Below are 17,365 nucleotides of genomic sequence, written 5' to 3'. Positions count from 1 at the left end.
AATTCTTTATCTTTGGTTTTGGCAAGTTTGAATATAATATTTCTTGGTGACTTTCTTTTAAAATCTACCTTACTTGGAGTTCTGTGAATATCTTGGATAGATATCTTCTCATCTTTCACAATTTCAGGGAAGTTTTCTGCGAACACATCTTCAACAATTCTGGCTGTATTTTCTTTTATCCCTCCATATTCTGGTACTCCAATCACTCTTATGTTATTTCTTTTGGTAGAGTCCCACGTGATTCTTAAGGTCTTTGTGTTTTAAAATTTTTTTAACTGTTTTTTCTTCAAATATATTAGTGCCAAGTGCTTTATCTTCAAGTTCAGAAATTCTGGCTTCCACTTGCTCAATTCTGCTCCTCTGACTTTCTATTGCGTTGTCTACTTCTGTAATTTTATTGTTAATCTTCTGAATTTCTGATTGCTCTCTATCTATGGACTTTTCTAGCTTATTAAATTTTTCATTGTGTTCCTGAATAATCTTTTTTATTTCTTCTGTTGTTTTATCTGTGTGTTCCTTGGCTTGTTCTATATTGCCTCATTTCTTTCCTGATGTCTTGAAGGTTCTGTATATTAATCTTTTGTACTCTGCCTCTGGTAATTCCACAAATGCACTTTCATCTAGAAGATCCCTGGAATATTTGTTTTGAGAACTTGTGGAGACGATCATGCTCTGTTTCTTTACTTCATATTGACTGTTGTCTCTGAGCCATCTATAAGTTATTGTATTAGTTTACTGTATGTTTACTTACTTTGTCATAGCTTCTTGATTTGTTTTGTTTTGATATGCCCAAATAGGTTGTTTGAGTGAGCAAGCTTGATTATTTTCACCTTTGGAGCTCTGACATCCTGTCCCCAGATGGCTAGAGCTGTTATTAGGTATATCAGTCTAGGAGTCCATTCAGTTTTCTAGTTTGAATTCAGCTCAGATGTCCAGGTAGCTGATCATCAATTGTGTGGTTCAGGCTCTATTGTACAGTCTTAGAGGGGCAGGGGTGATTGGTGTATGTACCGGTATCTGGTTGCAGCAGAGAGTACCACTCTGAATAAGGCCAGGGCTGAGACTTGTCCCCCACGTGCCTCTGAGGAAAGCAGTTTCCTGTTCCCTAGTGTGTACATGTGAGTGGGTTCTGCAGATGGACCATGGAGACCCAAAGTTTTTGGTTGTAAGGACTGGGAGGTACCAGTTATCCTTGGACCCCTGTTGTGGGTGGCTGGGTGACCTGAGTGGAGCTACCAGGCCTTAGGCCCCTGATGTGGGTAGGTAACGACCCTGTTTAATAGGCAAAGCAATGTCAAACATCAAATACCCATGTCTCCACAGCACAGCTGAAGGGGTTGGAGTCTGCCAATAAGGGCTTATTCTCCTGAATTAGCCCCACACAGGTTCATGCATAGGGGAATGGTACTCAAAGTCCTTGGACGGTTAATGCCTGGACAGGAGCTGCTTCTGTCCTGAGCTCCCCTGGTTAGTGGAGCTGGCAAATTGTCTTCCCCCCAATTGCAAACCTATTCCTTCTTCAAGGCTGGGAGGAAGGCTCTAGGCACACAAAAGGGCCTATTTCAGGCCCAGGGAAATCAGCTACTGAAGCCGACTCGGGAGCAGTGGGGCGCGGTAAAATAAACGCAAGGGCTTAGCTTTTGCTGAGAGCACCATTCTTCTCTGATTCCAGAGGTATGAGTATGCTATGTGGCTGGCTGCTTCTCCCTGAGGAAACTGCAGCCAAACACTAGTACTATCCAGCCTCCGCTGCTCCCAGGAACGGTGCCTGAGGTGTGGCTGCAATTCAGGTCTGGTAACTCCTCTACGCTACTGAACCGTCTCTTCCTCCCCCTGCCCCTCAAGGTCATTTTATAAGCTTGTCTTTGATATCAGGGCTCCTACCTTGTCATAATTATACTCGTTTTACTTGGTTTTTTGGTCTTTGTTGTAAATAGGGCTCGCCAGAATCGTCTGTCTATTCCACCATCTTGGCTCTGCCTCCTGAATTTTTTTTTTTGATATGTTGTTGAATTCTATTGGCTAGAATTTTGTTGAGGATTTTTGCATGTAAGCTCATAAGGGATATAGGTCTGTAATTTTCTTTTTTGTAGAGTTTTTACCCAGTTTTGGTATCAGGCATATGCTGGCTTCATAAAATGAGTTTGGGAGTATTTTGTCCTTTTCTGTGCTCTGAAATATCTTTAGTAGTAGTGGTATTAATTCTTCTCTGAAAGTTTGGCAGAACTCTGAGGTAAAGCCGTCCGGGCCAGGGCTTATTTTTGTTGGGAGTTTTCCATTACCTTTTCAATCTCTTCTTTTGTTACGGGTTTATTTAGTTGTTCTACCTCTGTTCGTGTTAGTTTAGGTAGGTATTGTGTTTCTAGGAATTCACCCATTTCTTCTAGGTTTTCAAATTTGTTAGGGTACAATTTTTCATAGTAATCTGATATGATTCTTTTAATTTCAGTTGGATCTGTCCTAATATTGCCCATCTCATTTCTTATTCTGGTTATTTGCTTCCTCTCCTGTTTTTCTTTTGGCAGTTTGGCCAGTGGTTTATCAATTTTGTTAATTTTTTCAAAGAACCAACTTTTGGTCTTGTTAAGTCTTTGAATTGTTTTTCTGTTTTCTATTTCATTAAATTCTGCTCTAATTTTTATTATTTGCTTTCTTCTGGTGCCTGAGCGTTACTTTTGTTGCTCTATTTGTTTAAGTTGTAGTGGTAATTCTTTGATTTTGACCCTTTCTTCTTTTTGTATGCGTGCATTTATTGGTATAAATTGACTTCTTACCACTGCTTTCGCCGTGTCTCAAAGGTTTTGATAGGAAGTGTTTTCATTCTCATTGGATTCTATGAATTTCTTTTTTCCATCCTTGATGTCTTCTAGAACCCAGTCTTTTTTGAACAGTGTATTGTTCAGTTTCCAGGTGTGTGATTTATTTTCTCTGCTTTTTCTGTTGTTGGTTTCTACTTTTATGGCCTTATGGTCAGAGAAGATGCTTTGTAATGTTTTGCTATTTTGCATTCTGCTAAGGCTTGCTTTATGACCTAATATGTGGTCTATTCTAGAGAATGTTCCATGTGCGCTAGAAAAGAAGGTATACTTGGGTGCTGTTGAGTGGAGTGTTCTGTATATGTCTATAAGGTCGAGTTGGTTGATTTTGGCATTTAGATCTTCCATGTCTTTATCGAGCTTCTTTCTAGATGTCCTGTCCTACACTGAAGGTGGAGTGTTGAGTTCTCCTACTATAATTGTGGAGCTGTCTATCTAACTTTTCAACGCTGTTAGAGTTTTTCATGTATCTTGCAGACCTGTAATTGGGTGCATAAATATTTACTATGGTTATATCCTCTTGGTATATTGTCCCTTTAATCAATATACAGTGTCCTACCTTATTGTTTATGGTGGATTTAACTTTAAAGTTTATTTTGTCTGCAATTAATATTGCCACCACTCCTCTTTTTTGATTATTTGCTTGATATATTTTTTTCCGTCCTTTGAGTCTTAGTTGGTTTGTGTCTCTAAGCCTAAAGTGTGTCTCTTGTAGGCAGCATATAGATGGATCATGTTTTTTTAATCCATTCTGCCACTCCCTGTCTCTTTATTGGTGCATTTATTCCATTAACATTCAGCGTAATTATGGATAGGTATGAATATAGTGCTATCATTTTGATGTCTTCTTTTGTGTGTTGTTGACGGTTTCTTTTTCCCACTTAATTTTTTGTGCTGAGTAGTTTATATGTTGTCTTTTCCACTTATTTGTTGTTATTGAATTTTTTTTTTTCCTCCTGAGTTTCTATTTTTTTTTTCTTGTATTTTACTTTGATAAGTAGGTTAGTCTCCTTTGTGGTTACCTTAATATTTACCCCTATTTTTCTAAATTTAAACCTAACTTTTATTTCTTTACATCGCCTTCCCTTCCTCTCCATATGAGAGATGTATGATTAAATTTCTTAGTCCCTCTTTATTATTTTAATGTGGTCTTTTTTCCATAATGAAATCACTATTTCCCTGTTTTGAGCCTTTTTTTAAATCTTGATTTATTCATGTGATTTTCCTGTCTAGGTTAACATGTTCTAGTCTTGGGTTGATACCTGATACTATTGATTTTCTAACCAAAGAACCCCCTTTAGCATTTCTTGTAGTTTTAGTTTGGTTTTTATGAAATCCCTAAACTTCTGTTTATCTGGAAATGTCCTAATTTCACCTTCATTTTTGAGGGACACTTTTGATGGATATATGTTTCTTGGCTGGCAGTTTTTTTCCTTCAATTGTATGTATAAGTCATCCCATTTCCTTCTTGCCTGCATGGTTTCCGCCGAGTTGTCTGAGCTTATTCTTATTGACTCTCCTTTATCTCCTTTGTAGGTGATTTTCATCTATCCCTAGCTGCTCTTATAATTCTCTCTTTATCTTTGGTTTTGGCAAGTTTGATTATAATATGTTTTGGTGAATTTCTTTTATAATCTACTTTACGTGGAGTTCTGTGAGTATCTTGGATTAACACCTTCTCATCTTTCATGATATCAGGGAAGTTTTCTGCCTACAAATCTTCAACAGTTCTCTCTCTTTTTTCAGTTTTCCCTCTCTGTTCTGGTACTCTGATTACTCACAGGTTATTGATAGAATCACACATGATTCTTAAGGCTTATTCATTTTTAAAAAAATTTGTTATCTTATTTTTCTTGAAATGTATTGGTGCCAAGTGCTTTACCTTCTAGGTCCCCAATTCTGCCTTCCACTTGCTCCATTCTGCTCCTCTGACTTTCTATTGAGTTGTCTAATTCTGTAATTTTTTTGTTAATCTTCTGAGTTTCTGATTGGTGTCTCTCTATGGATTCTTGCTGCTTATTAAATTTTTCATAATGTTCTTGAAGAACCTTTTTAATTTCTTCAACTGTTTTATGTGTGTGCTTCTTGGCTTGTTCTGCGTATTGCCTGATCTCCTTCCTTATGTCTTGAAGAGTTCTGTATACTAATCTTTTTAATTCTGCATCTGGTAATTCCAGGAAGGCACCTTCATCCAGAAGATCCTTTGATTCTTTGTTTTGAGAGTTTGTTCTAGCAATCATGGCCTGATTCTTTATGTGGTTTGATATTGACTGTTGTCTCCGAGCCATCTATAAGTTATTGTATTAGTTTATTTTATGTTTTCTTACTGTATCCTAGTTTCTCACTTTTTTTTTAATATGCCCATGTGGGTTGCTTGAGTGAACTAGGTTGACTATTTTTGCCTTTGGGGCTCTGACGTCCTGTTACCAGATGGCTAGAGCTGTTATCAGGTATATGAGCTCATGAGTTCATTCACTTTTCCTGTGTGGATTCAGCTCAGGTGTCCAGGTAGCTGGTCATCAAGTGTGTGGTACAAGCTCTGCACTACAGTCTTAGAAGGGCAGGGGTGTTTGGTGCAGGTACTGGTATCTGATTGCAGCAGGAGGCCATGCTCTGAATAAGCAGAGGGCTGAAAAACATCCCCCGAGTGTCTCTGAGGAAAACTCACCCTTGTTCCCTAGAGCATGCAGGTGGGTGGGTTCTGCAGACGGACCATGAGCACCCAATGGTTTTGCTAGTAATTACTGGGAGGCCCTTGGACCCCTGTCACGGGTGGCTGGGTGACCTGGGAGGAGCCACCAGTCCTTAGGCCCCTGATATGAGTAGGCAAGGATCCTGTTTAATAGGCAAAGCTATGTCAAACATCAAACACCCACTTCTCCGCCACACGGCAGAAACAATTGTAGTCTGTCAACAAGGGCCTGTTCTCCTGAAGCAGGCCCACATGGGTCCATGCAGAAGTGAAATGTCTGCTTACCTTTTATGCCTGGACAGGAGCCACTTCTGTTCTGAACTCCCTGTGTTAGTGGAGCTGGCAAATTATCTTTTCCCCCTGTTGTGAATTATTCCTTCTCCAAATCCAGGAGCATGGCTCAGGGCACTCAAATGGGCCTATCTTAGGCCCAGAGAAATCTACAGCTACTGAAGCCAGCTTGGGGGCAGGGGCCAGGTAAAACATAGGCAACTACTTAGCTTTTGCCTTGAGCACCGTTCTTCTCTGGCTCCGGAGGTTGTGAGTAGGCTGTGCTGCTGACTGTTTCTTCCTGAGGAAACTGCAGCTCAATGCTACCACCAGCCCATCACATCCGCTTCTGGGAATGGTGCCTAAGGGATCCCAGTGATTCAGGAGTGGCAACTCCTCTCCACTTCTGAAAGTCTCACTCTCCCCCTGCCACTTAGTCAATTTTCTAACTTCACCTTTGATGTTCAGTGCTCCTAGCTTGTCATAAATGTAATCATTTCACTCGATTTTTGGGTCTTTGTTCTGAGAGGGATCTCCAGAAGCATCTGGCTATTCCACCTTGGCCCCACCTCTCTTCTCTTTCATTTTGGATGCATCATCTATTTGTACATTTTCCCTTTTAGTAAACTCTTTTTATCATTATTATTACTGTTTGGCAAATTATTTTTTATTTGTGATATTAAATTTTTTTCTTAACTTGCTCTAAGAATTTCCTTCAGGTTCCTGTTCAGATTTATAATTTGTTGCATTAGATTTTTTGTTATCAAAATTATAAAATGTAAATGATCCACACAAGATGAAATGAGTATTTCAATAGTTTGAGAATTGTTGCTAATGTTCCCATTTTTAAAAACATTTTTCATATATATATATATATATGTAGTTTCTCATTCAAAAATGTATACACAAATTGTTTTGTGGCATTGGTTGCAATCCAGCATTGTGTCAGCACTCCCACCTTTCCCTTTTCACCCCACTTTCTCAGGTTCCATTCTTCTAGTTTTCCTGTCTGTCCCTGGCTTCTCCTCTTTGTTTTGGGGCAGGTGAAGCCCATTTGGTGTCATTTACTTGATTGAACGAAGAAGCGCATTCCTTACATGTGTTACTGTTTGTTTTATAGACCTGTCTAATCTTTGGCTAAAAGGTAAACTTCTGGAGTGGCTTCTTTTCTTAGTTAGAAGTGTGTCCAGGGCCATAGTCTGCAGAGTTCTGTTCTGACTGGGATTGCAACAGAGGGTAGTGATAGAGTGGGAGAAAATGTAGAACTAATGATCAAATTCACAAAAAAAGACCAGACTTCCCTGTGTATTTTATTGAAGAAGGCCTCATTGCACAGTGGTTAAATGCCGGATTGCTAACCCAAAGGTGGGGAGTTGGAACCTATCACGTGCTTCCAGGGAGAAAGATGTGGCAGTCTGCTTCTATAAAGATTAACCCACTGCCATTGAGTAGATTCCAAATCATAGTGTAAATGTAGGACAGAGTAGAACTGCCCCATAGGGTTTTAAGCCTGTAAATCTTTAAGGGAGCAAACTGCCACAACATTCTCCTATGAAGTGCTCTGTAGGTTTGAGCCACCAAACTTTCTGGTAGCACCAAAATGCTTAATGACTGCAAACCAGGGCCCCTTTCATACAGATTACAGCATTGGAAAGCCTCTGAGGCAGTTCTACTCAGTCCTCAGGGGGTCAGTATGAATTGAAATTAACTTGATAGCAATGGGTAGTGTATATACTTCATTGATGATGTATCATCATATAATAATTTATTATATTTTGTAACTTCTATTAACCCACTGCCATGGAGTCAATCACAACTGACAGTGACCCTATAGGACAGGGTAGAACTGCCCAATAGGATTTCCAAGGTTGTGAGTCTTTACAGGAGCAGAATGCTACATCTTTCTCCTGTAGAGCTGTAGGTGAGTTCGAGCCACCTCCGACATTTTGGTTAGCAGCCCAACACTTTAATCTCTACGCTGTCATCAAAGTTCCTTATAACTTCTACAGCTATCATATTCTTAATGTCTTATTTCTCTATGTTGCCCAATTATCACACTCTTTTATTACTTTTATGTCTATAAAATCTTATATGTTGTATTTCCTCCTCTTTGTTCTCTTATCAACATATTTTTATTATTTTTATTTTTAACTTGATCGTTTTCTTTCAGGATTTTATTTAAAAAATGCAGCATGATCTGAAATATATAACTTTGAAATTTAGATTGCGTTTGCTTGAATTGTTTTACAAAGAAGGAGTTTGTAATGATATTTATTTTGTCCTTTTAGTTACATGCTCTCTTGGTGGTTGTATTTGATATTTTTAAAGCATAAGCCAGTTTTTAGTATAATCATATTTAAATAATATTTTATTATCATGGAATACTGTTATTAGTAGAGGGTCAGCAAAGAGGAGGATGACCCTCAACAAGATGGACTGACTCATTGGCTTTAACAATGGGCTCAAACTTAGCAATGGTTGTAAGGATGGCACAGGACCAAGCAGTGTTTTGTTCTGTTGTACATAGGGTCGTTATGAGTCAAAATTGACTCAAAGGCTCCTAACAACAACAATATTATTATTAGTAAAGTGAAAAATATTAAGAATATTAAAATATTATCCTAATGTATTGGAATGTTACTAATTTTGTAAATTATAATTTATAGAATCAATTTTTTTAATACATTTAGTGAGTTAAGTATTTTTCTTTTATCAGAATTGCAAAAGCAATAAGGCTTTCCCATAGATAAACTACTTTTTCTTTTTTGTGTTATTGTTATTTTATTTGTTCTATCCTATTTATGGGTGAGAACGTTGTAAACAAAATAATAATGATGTTAGAATAAATTTTTTTTGAGTTAAACAAGCATCCATCTTTATTTTATATCATTGTGTTTGCTGTTTTGTTTTTTGAGTGAGGCCTATAAGGAAGAATGCATGTTCGATAGCATCAAATACTTTTTGGAATATGTAAAATGTGTATATTATCTTTCTTATATACAGTCAAATGTGCCTTAGTTTATACCAACTTGGCTGACTATAGTGTAAAAAATAATTTTTTTCCTAGATTAAACTCACATATGAACTCATAAACCTTATTTGCAGCACTTGAATAGGCAGTTTCAGACAAGACCTTTCCAGTTAATGAAGAGCAAATACAGCTTAAAATTCATATACAAATTTAATCTTGTAGAAATTTTATTTTTTAACAGTTCTGGTGATGGGGATGGGATTAATGGAACATTTTGAACCAGGTTAAGCTCAACAGGCAAGTCCTAATTGGTTAGATGACATTTTGGCTTCTGGGAAGGTCAGGCATTGACAGAATGTACACTTTGTTAGGTTTTGATTTGCTGATGTGAGGCTTAGCTTCAGTGACTGCATCTTGCACCGAGGATATTCAGGTTAACAATAAATGTAAATTTATGATAGATCGTTGGATCATATATTCCAGAATTGTGTTAGTATTTGCATGCATATAATAAACAGTTGTTACTGTCAGTTAATTTTCTTATTTGTCAGATTTTATATTAAAGTTGGCTACCTGTTATTGAAAATATTTTCAATTCTTCAAATTTGTTCTGCAATATTTTTGTATTAAGAATTATCTAAAATTTTCAAATTTTAACAAGGCGTTCAGTAGTCTTTTGATTCCATATCTTGATTGAGGAGCAAGTGATAAACTTTTACTAACTGCCTTTTTTTCCAAGTATAGTTTAAATGTAAATTTCCCCTATTAATATAAAAGGACCAAATCAAATTCAAAATGCCCTTCTTGACTTGCTCCTTAAGTTAAACTTAGATTAATAATTGTTAACATACGTTTTAATGATTCATTCTCCAGCTCTCCGTAAGGTCTGGCATATTTTTTGTTTTTGCCTGGGTTATGTATTCCCATCTACACTTACAGGTATTATAAAAATAACCACCAATTCATTTTAAGAGCTATAATATTCCTGACATACAAATGTTAATATAACTTTTATCATAATTTATATCCAATATAATTTCAAAACCGAAAAATATTGTAAGAATATTATACCACATTTGGCCATCACTGCCATGCTAAATTATTTATATGAATGAATTGAGTGAAAGATTCTTTTTTTGTAACAATGAACATATCTCCAGCCTATCATCTCGAAGATGTTTACAAGGGGAGAAATAGCTTACTTTGACAAATCATCTAAATGTTTTATTCCCATAAAAAAAAATTTATTCTGTAACCAGTAAAAAATGAAGAAATAAATAAACCTTTTTTTTTTATTTCCAAAATGGCCATTGCTCAACAGACACAGAGTCTGTGTATAAAAACAGGGAAAGAAATAGCCTCCTAAGGTAACACAAGCAAATTCTACCGTATTTAGTAATCATTTTATTTTCTCTGGAAGGATAGTCACTGTTATTACATGGAATTTTTAGATATTGTCTGCTTTATTTTGATGTAAGCATGAAGACAGAAAATCAAAATTTAGGAGCAGAGTTTATACTTCTTGGTATTTTCCCATATGGCCAAATGAACACTGTCCTCTTTGTTGCCATTGCAGGCCTTTTCTCAGTGACTTTGATGGGGAACATCATACTGATCCACCTCATCCGACTGGACACCTGACTCCACGCTCCCATGTCCTTCCTCTTCAGCCAGCTCTCCTTCATTGGCTTGATGTACATCTCCACCATGGTACCCAAGATGGCAGCAAATTTTCTGTCAAATAGTAAATCCATTACTTTTTTAAGTTGTGAGATTCAAACCTTTGTAGTTTTGACTCTCAGTGGAACTGAAGCTCTTCTTGGTTTTATGCCTTATGATCGAAACATAGCCATCTGTCATCCCCTACATTATCCTGTTCTTATGAGCAAGATGATCTGTTTGTTCATGGTCATGTGTATATAGGCCAGTAGTTTTAGGAATTCTTAAACACATACATTGCATGTATTTCAACTTCCGTTATGTAGATCTTGGCTCATTAACCACTTTTTCTGTGAAGTTCCATCTCTAATATCTTTGGTGCACCGGGACATCTCCCAGTATGAGTATACTGTCCTATTTAGCAGTCTTATCATTCTGATACTATCATTTTTGGCCCTTTTGGCTTCCTATGGGACTGCTCTCTCCACCTATACAAGACCACACTCCTTGCATTACCCTAAGGAGGAAAAGGTGGTGGCAATATTTTACAGCATTATCACAACTCTTCTGAACCCATTTATCTACAATCTTAGGAACAAGGCGGTCATAAGGGCCATGAGAAGACTGCTGGGATAATGGATATTTGTATAGAAAATATGACTTCAGGAAGCTTTTATAGTTTGAGACTCAACAGCAAGCCTTGACTAGCCTACTGTATAAGCTCCAATAAATGTTTACAAAATAAATAAATGGAAGAATGTCTTGATTTCCCCTCTTTTGAGAAATAGTTAAAGCACAGTTATTGGAACTGGATGTATTTGCAGTGTGAAGCTAGAGAATGTTTGGAATTATCAGCTTTATTTGTCTTCTAAAGCAATAGAATTAATCCCTGTCAACACAATGCTCCTATGTCATAACAAATATTTTCAACACTTTATTCTGAAATAAAATGAATATGAAATATAATTTACCATATAATACATAGTATCAGGAAAATATATGTGACAAACAAACTATAATGTAGAGGAAAGTGCATACATCCACTTATTTATTCATTCATTAAACGAAGGCTTTAATGCTTTAACTGTGTATGTGACACTGTCATAGGCACTGGTGAAATGGGATGAAACAAGATAAAACTGACATAAATCTCTGCTGTCATGAATTTACATTTCTTTGTGTAAATTTGACAGTATACCAAAAAGTATTAATTGCTGTGAAGAAAAACTAAGTGGAAAACTGGAATAGGGAAAACAGAGAAAGAAGAACAAAGAATGAGACATTTGTCAAAAACTAAAAGGATCCAAGGAAAAGATTCAAGTAGATATCTGGGGATGAGTGTTCTTGGAAAAGCAAAGAATGAGTGAGAATTCCCTGAGATGGGGACACACCCAGCATAGTCACAAAAGTTCAAGGAGTAAATTGGTGAGTAGTATGAAATGGGTAGATGTAATGAGGCCAGAACTTGCAGTGTAAATTAGACATGTGTGTGTGTGTGTGTGTGTGTGTGTGCTTTAAGTGGAAGTTACAGTTCAAGTTAGTTTCTCATACAAAAATTTATACACACATTGTATTATATTCTATAATTTGTTTATGCATTTGACTGTTGATGGGCACCTAGGTTGTTTCCATCTTCTTGCTATTGTGAACAGTGCTGCAATGAACATGTTGTTGCTGTTGTTGTTAGGTGCACTTGAGTTGGTTCCGACTCATAGCATCCTTATTACGTACAACAGAACAAAACACTGCCCGGTCCTGTGCCATCCTTACAATCATTGTCACGCTTGAGCCCATTGTTGCAGCCACTGTGTCAACCCATCTGTTTGAGGGTCTTCTTCTTTTCTGCTGACCCTGTATTTTACCAAGCATGATGTCCTTCTCTAGAGACTGATCCCCCCTGACAACATGTCCAAAGTGTGTAAGACGGAGTCTCGCCATCCTTACTTCTAAGGAGCATTTTGTTTGTACTTCTTTCAAGACAGATTGGTTAGTTCTTCTGGCAGTCCATGGTATATTCAATATTCTTCACCAACACCACAATTCAAAGGCGTCAACTCTTATTCAGTCTTCCTTATTCATTGTCCAGCTTTCACATGCATATGATGCCATTGAAAATATCATGGCTTGGGCCAGGCACACCTTTAGTCTTCAAAGTGACACCTTTGCTCTTCAACACTTTAAAGAGGTTCTTTGCAGCAGATTTGTCCAATGCAATGTGTCTTTTGATTTCTTGACTGCTGCTTCCATGGGTGTTGCTTGTGAATACAAGTAAAATGAAGCCCTTGACAACTTCAATCTTTTCGCCGTGCAATGCATATACCCACCACTGCCGTCGAGTCTATTCCGACTCATAGCGACCCTATAGCACAGAGTAGAACTGCCCCGTAGAGTTTCCAAGGAGCACCTGGTGGGTTCAAACTGCCGACCTTTTGGTTAGGAGCCATAGCACTTAGCCACTATGCCACCAGGGTTTCCTATGGCACCAGCGTTTTCGCAGTACATATAGGTGTGCATATATCTATTCATGTGAGAGCTCTTATTTCTCTAGGATATATTCCAAGGAGTGGGATGGCTGTATCATATGATAGTTCAATTTCTAGCTTTTTAAGGAAGTGCCCAATTGATTTCCAAAGTAGTTGTACAATTTTACATTCCCACCAGCGGTGTATAAGTATCTCAGTCTCTCAGAAACCTCTCCAACATTTGTTTTTTTGTGTGTGTGTTTTCTGGATTAATGCTAGCCTTGTTGTGGTGAGATGGTATCTCATTGTAGTTTTGATTTGCATTTCTCTAATAGCTAATGATCATGATCATTTCCTCATGTATCTGTTAGCTGTCAGAATGTCTTCTTTTGATATCTTGCAGTAGTGTCTTGTAGTTTTCTTTGTATAGGTGTTTTACATCTGTGGTTAGATATATTCCTAAGTATTTTATCTTCTCGGAGACTATTGTAAATGACAACTGATTTGGTGATTTCCTCTTTGAAGTTCTCTTTGTTGGAGTTTAGGAATCCAACTGATTTTTGTATGTTTATCTTGTATTGATACTTTGCTGAAATCTTCTATTAGTTCCAGTAGTTTTCTGGTGGATTCTTTGGGGGTTTTCTGTGTATAAGAGCACATCATCTGAAATGCAGACACTTTTATCTCTTTCTTACCAATGTGGATGCCCTTTATTTCTTTTTCTAGCCTAATTGCTAGGGCCTCCAGCACAATGTTGAATAAGAGTGGTGATAAAGGGCATCCTGTTTGGGTCCCATTCTCAAGGGGAATGCTTTCAGGCTCTCTCCATTTAAGGTGATGGTGGCTGTTGACTTTATATAAATGCCCTTTATTATGGGGAAGAATTTCACTTCTGTTTCCATATTGCTGAGAGGTCTTATCATGAATGGGTGTTAGACTTTGTCAAATGCCTTTTCTGCATCTTACTAAAGGTCACACTGTTCTTGTCTTTAGTTTTATTTATGTGATAGATTACATTGATTGTTTTTCTAATGTTAAACCATCCCTGCATAACTGGTATGAATCCCACTTGGTCATTATGAATTATTCTTTTTTGATATGTTGTTGAACTCTATTGGCCAGAATTTTGTAGAGGATTTTGTGTCTAAGTTCATGAGAGATATTGGTCTGTAATTTAATTTTTTGTGATGTCTTTACCTGGTATCATTATCAGGGTTATGCTGGGTGAGTTTTGGAGTATTTCATTCTGTTGTATGCTCTGAAATATCTTTAGTAGTAGTGGTGTTACTTCTCAGACAATTTGGTAGAATTCTCTAGTGAAACTGTCAGGGAGAGGGCTTTTTTTTTTTTTTCTTGGGAGTTTTTAATTACCTTTTCAACCTCTTCTTTTGTTATAGGTTTATTTAGTTGTTCTACCTCTGTTTCTGTTAGTTTAGTAGGTAGTATGTTTCTAGAAATTTGTCCATTTCCTCTAGGTTTTCAAAATTGTTGAAGTACAATTTTTCATAGTATTCTGTTATGATTCTTTTAATTTCAGTTGGGTCTGTTGTGATATAGCCCATCTCATTTCTTTTACTGGTTATACAGTTCCTCGTGAGTTTTTTTGTCAATTTGGTCATTGGTTTATCAATTTTGTTGATCGTTTCAAAGAACCAGCTTTTAGTTTTGTTAACTCTTTCTATTGTTTTTCTATTCTCTATTTCATTTAATTCTGGTCCAATTTTTATCATTTACTTTCTTGTGACTGAGGGCTTCTTTTACTGCTCTCTTTCTATTTGCTAGAGTTCTTGAGTTAATTCTTTGATTTTGGACTTTTCTTTTTGGATGTGTGCATTTATTGCTATAAATGGACATCGGGGCACTGTTTTTGTTGTGTCCCAATTGTTCTGGTAAGATGTGTTTTCATTCTCATTGGATTCTGCGCATTTCTTTTTCCACACTATTTCTTCTATAAACTGGTATTTTTGAGCAAGGTGTTGTTCAGTTTCCATGTGTTTGATTTTTTTTTTTTCCTTGCTTTTTCTGTTATCGATTTCTAATTTTATGGCTTTATGGTCAGAAAGTTGCTTTGTAATATTTTAATGTTTTGTATTCTGTTACAGCTTATATGACCTAATATGTGGTCTATTCTGGAGAATGTTCCATGTGCATTGGAGAAGAAAGTATGCTTGGCTGCTATTGTGTGGAGCGTTCTGTATATGTCTATGAGATTAAGTTGGTTGATTGTGGCATTTAAATCTTCCATGTCTTTATTGAGCTTCTGTCTGAATGTTCCGTCCTTCATCGACAGTGGTGTGTTGAAGTCTCCTACTATTACTGTGGAGCTCTCTATTTCTCTTTTCAATGTGTTAGAGTTTCCTTTATATATTTTGGAGCCCTATCATAGGGTGCATAAATATTTACTGTGGTTATGTTCTCCTGGTGTATTGAGCCTTTAATCATTATATAGTGTCCTTTCTTATCCTTTGTGGTGATTTTACTTTAAAGTCTATTTTGTCAGAGATTAATATCTCCATTCCTGCTCTTTTTTGATTGTTGTTTGCTTGATACATATATGTATGTATTTTTTTCTTCCTTTGAGTTTTAGTTTGTGTCTTTAAGCCTAAGGTGTGTCTCTTGTAGGCAGCATATAGATGGATTGTGTTTTTTTTTTTTATCCATTCTACCACTCTCTGTCTCTTTATTGATGCATTTAGTCCATTTATATTCAGCATAATTTTTGATAGGTGTGAGTTTTTTTTATTGTGCTTTAAGTGAAAGCTTACAGTTCAAGTCAGTTTCTCATACAGAAACTTATACACACATTGTTATGTGACCGTAGTTGTTTTATGTATTTTGGAGCCCTGTACTTGGGTGTGTAAATATTTATTATGGCTATGTCCTCCTGGTGTATTGACCTTTTAATCATTATATAGAGTCCTTCTGTAAGCTTTGTTGTGGATTTTACTTTAAAGTCTATTTTGTCAGAAATTAAAAATTGTCGCTCCTGCTCTTTTTTGATTGTTGTTTCCTTGGTATATATATTTTTTCCATCTTTTGATATTTAGCTTGTTTGTTTCTTTAAGTCTAAGGTGTGTCTCTTGTAGACAGCATATAGATGGATTTTGGGTTTTTTTTAAATCCATTCTGCCACTCTCTGTCTCTTTATTGGTGCATTTAGTCCATTTACATTAAGGATAATCATTGATAGGTATGAGTTTAGTGCTGTCATGTTGGTGTCTTTTTTTGCGTGCATGTTGTTGACAGTTTCTTTTTTCTACTTAATTTTCTGTGGTGATGAGTCCTTTTTCTTTATATATTTTCTTTTCCTCTTTTTCATTCTTGTTGATTTGTATTTGCTGAGTCTCTTTTACTTGTTTTTTTTATTCTGATGTTTAGGATTGTTAGTTTCCTTTGTGGTTACCTTAATATTTACCCCTATTTTTCTAAGTTTAACCTTTTATTTCTTCATATTGCCTGGAATTCTTCTCCGTATAAAGATCTAGGACTACATTTTTATTCTCTTCTTTTTTTTTGGTTTTAATGTTACTTTTTACCTAATGATGTTCCTGTTTCCCTATTTTGAGTGTTTTAGATTTGATTTATTTTTGTGATTTCCTTATCTGCATTGATATCTGGTTGCTGTCCTGTGTTCTAGTCTTGGGTTGTTGTCTGATGTTACTGATTTTCTAACCACAGGACTCCGTTTAGTATTCCTTGTAATTTTGGTTCAGTTTTTACAAATTCCCTAAACTTTTGTTTATTTGGAAATGTCCTAATTTCACCATCATATATGAGAAACAGTTTTGCTGTATATATAATTCTTGGATGGCATTTTTTTTTCCTTCAAGGCTCTGTATATGTCATCCCATTGTCTTCTTGCCTGCATGGTTTCTGCCGAGTAGTTCGAGCTGAGTCTTATTGACTCTCCTTTGTAGGTGACTTTTTGTTTATCCCTAGCTGCTCTTAAAATTCTCTCTTTATCTTTGGCTTTGGCAAGTTTGATTATAATATTCTTGGTGACTTTCTTTTGGGATCTACCTTGTGTGGGGTTGGATGAGCATCTTGGACAGATATCTTCTCATCTTTCATGATATCAGAGAAGTTTTCTGGCAACAAGTCTTCAACAATTCTCTCTGTATTTCCTGTTATCCCTCCCCACCCCTCCCCCCATTCTGGTACACCAGTTATTGGTAGGTTATTCCTTTTGTTACAGTCCCACACAATTCTTAGGGTTTCTTCTTTTTTTTATTTTTTTGTCTGATTTTTCTCAAGTAAGTTGGTGTCAAGTGCTTTATCTTCAGTCTCACTAATTCTAACTTCCATTGCCTCAGTTCTGCTTCTATGACTTTCTAATGAGTTGTCTAATTCTGAAATTTTAATTTCAATCTTCTGGATTTCTGTTTGCTCTCTCTGTACGGATTCTTGCAGCCTATTAAATTTGTCATTATGCTCTTCTCTAATTTTCTTAAGTTACTGTATTGTTTGTCTTGTGCTTCGTGGCTTGTTCTGCATT

The 17,365-nt window shown here is 36.5% G+C and overlaps 1 pseudogene; it reads left to right on the top strand.

Annotated features, from left to right (window-relative positions):
• Positions 1-6,744: 6,744 nt before the first annotated feature.
• Positions 6,745-11,087, top strand: LOC135229367 (olfactory receptor 2AK2-like; annotated as a pseudogene).
• Positions 11,088-17,365: the final 6,278 nt, after the last annotated feature.

The sequence above is a fragment of the Loxodonta africana genome, unplaced genomic scaffold, assembly GCF_030014295.1.
Source record: "Loxodonta africana isolate mLoxAfr1 unplaced genomic scaffold, mLoxAfr1.hap2 scaffold_29, whole genome shotgun sequence".
NCBI lineage: Eukaryota > Metazoa > Chordata > Mammalia > Proboscidea > Elephantidae > Loxodonta > Loxodonta africana.
Note: the sequence above shows the minus strand (reverse complement) of the source record. Positions and strands in the feature narration are given on the sequence as shown.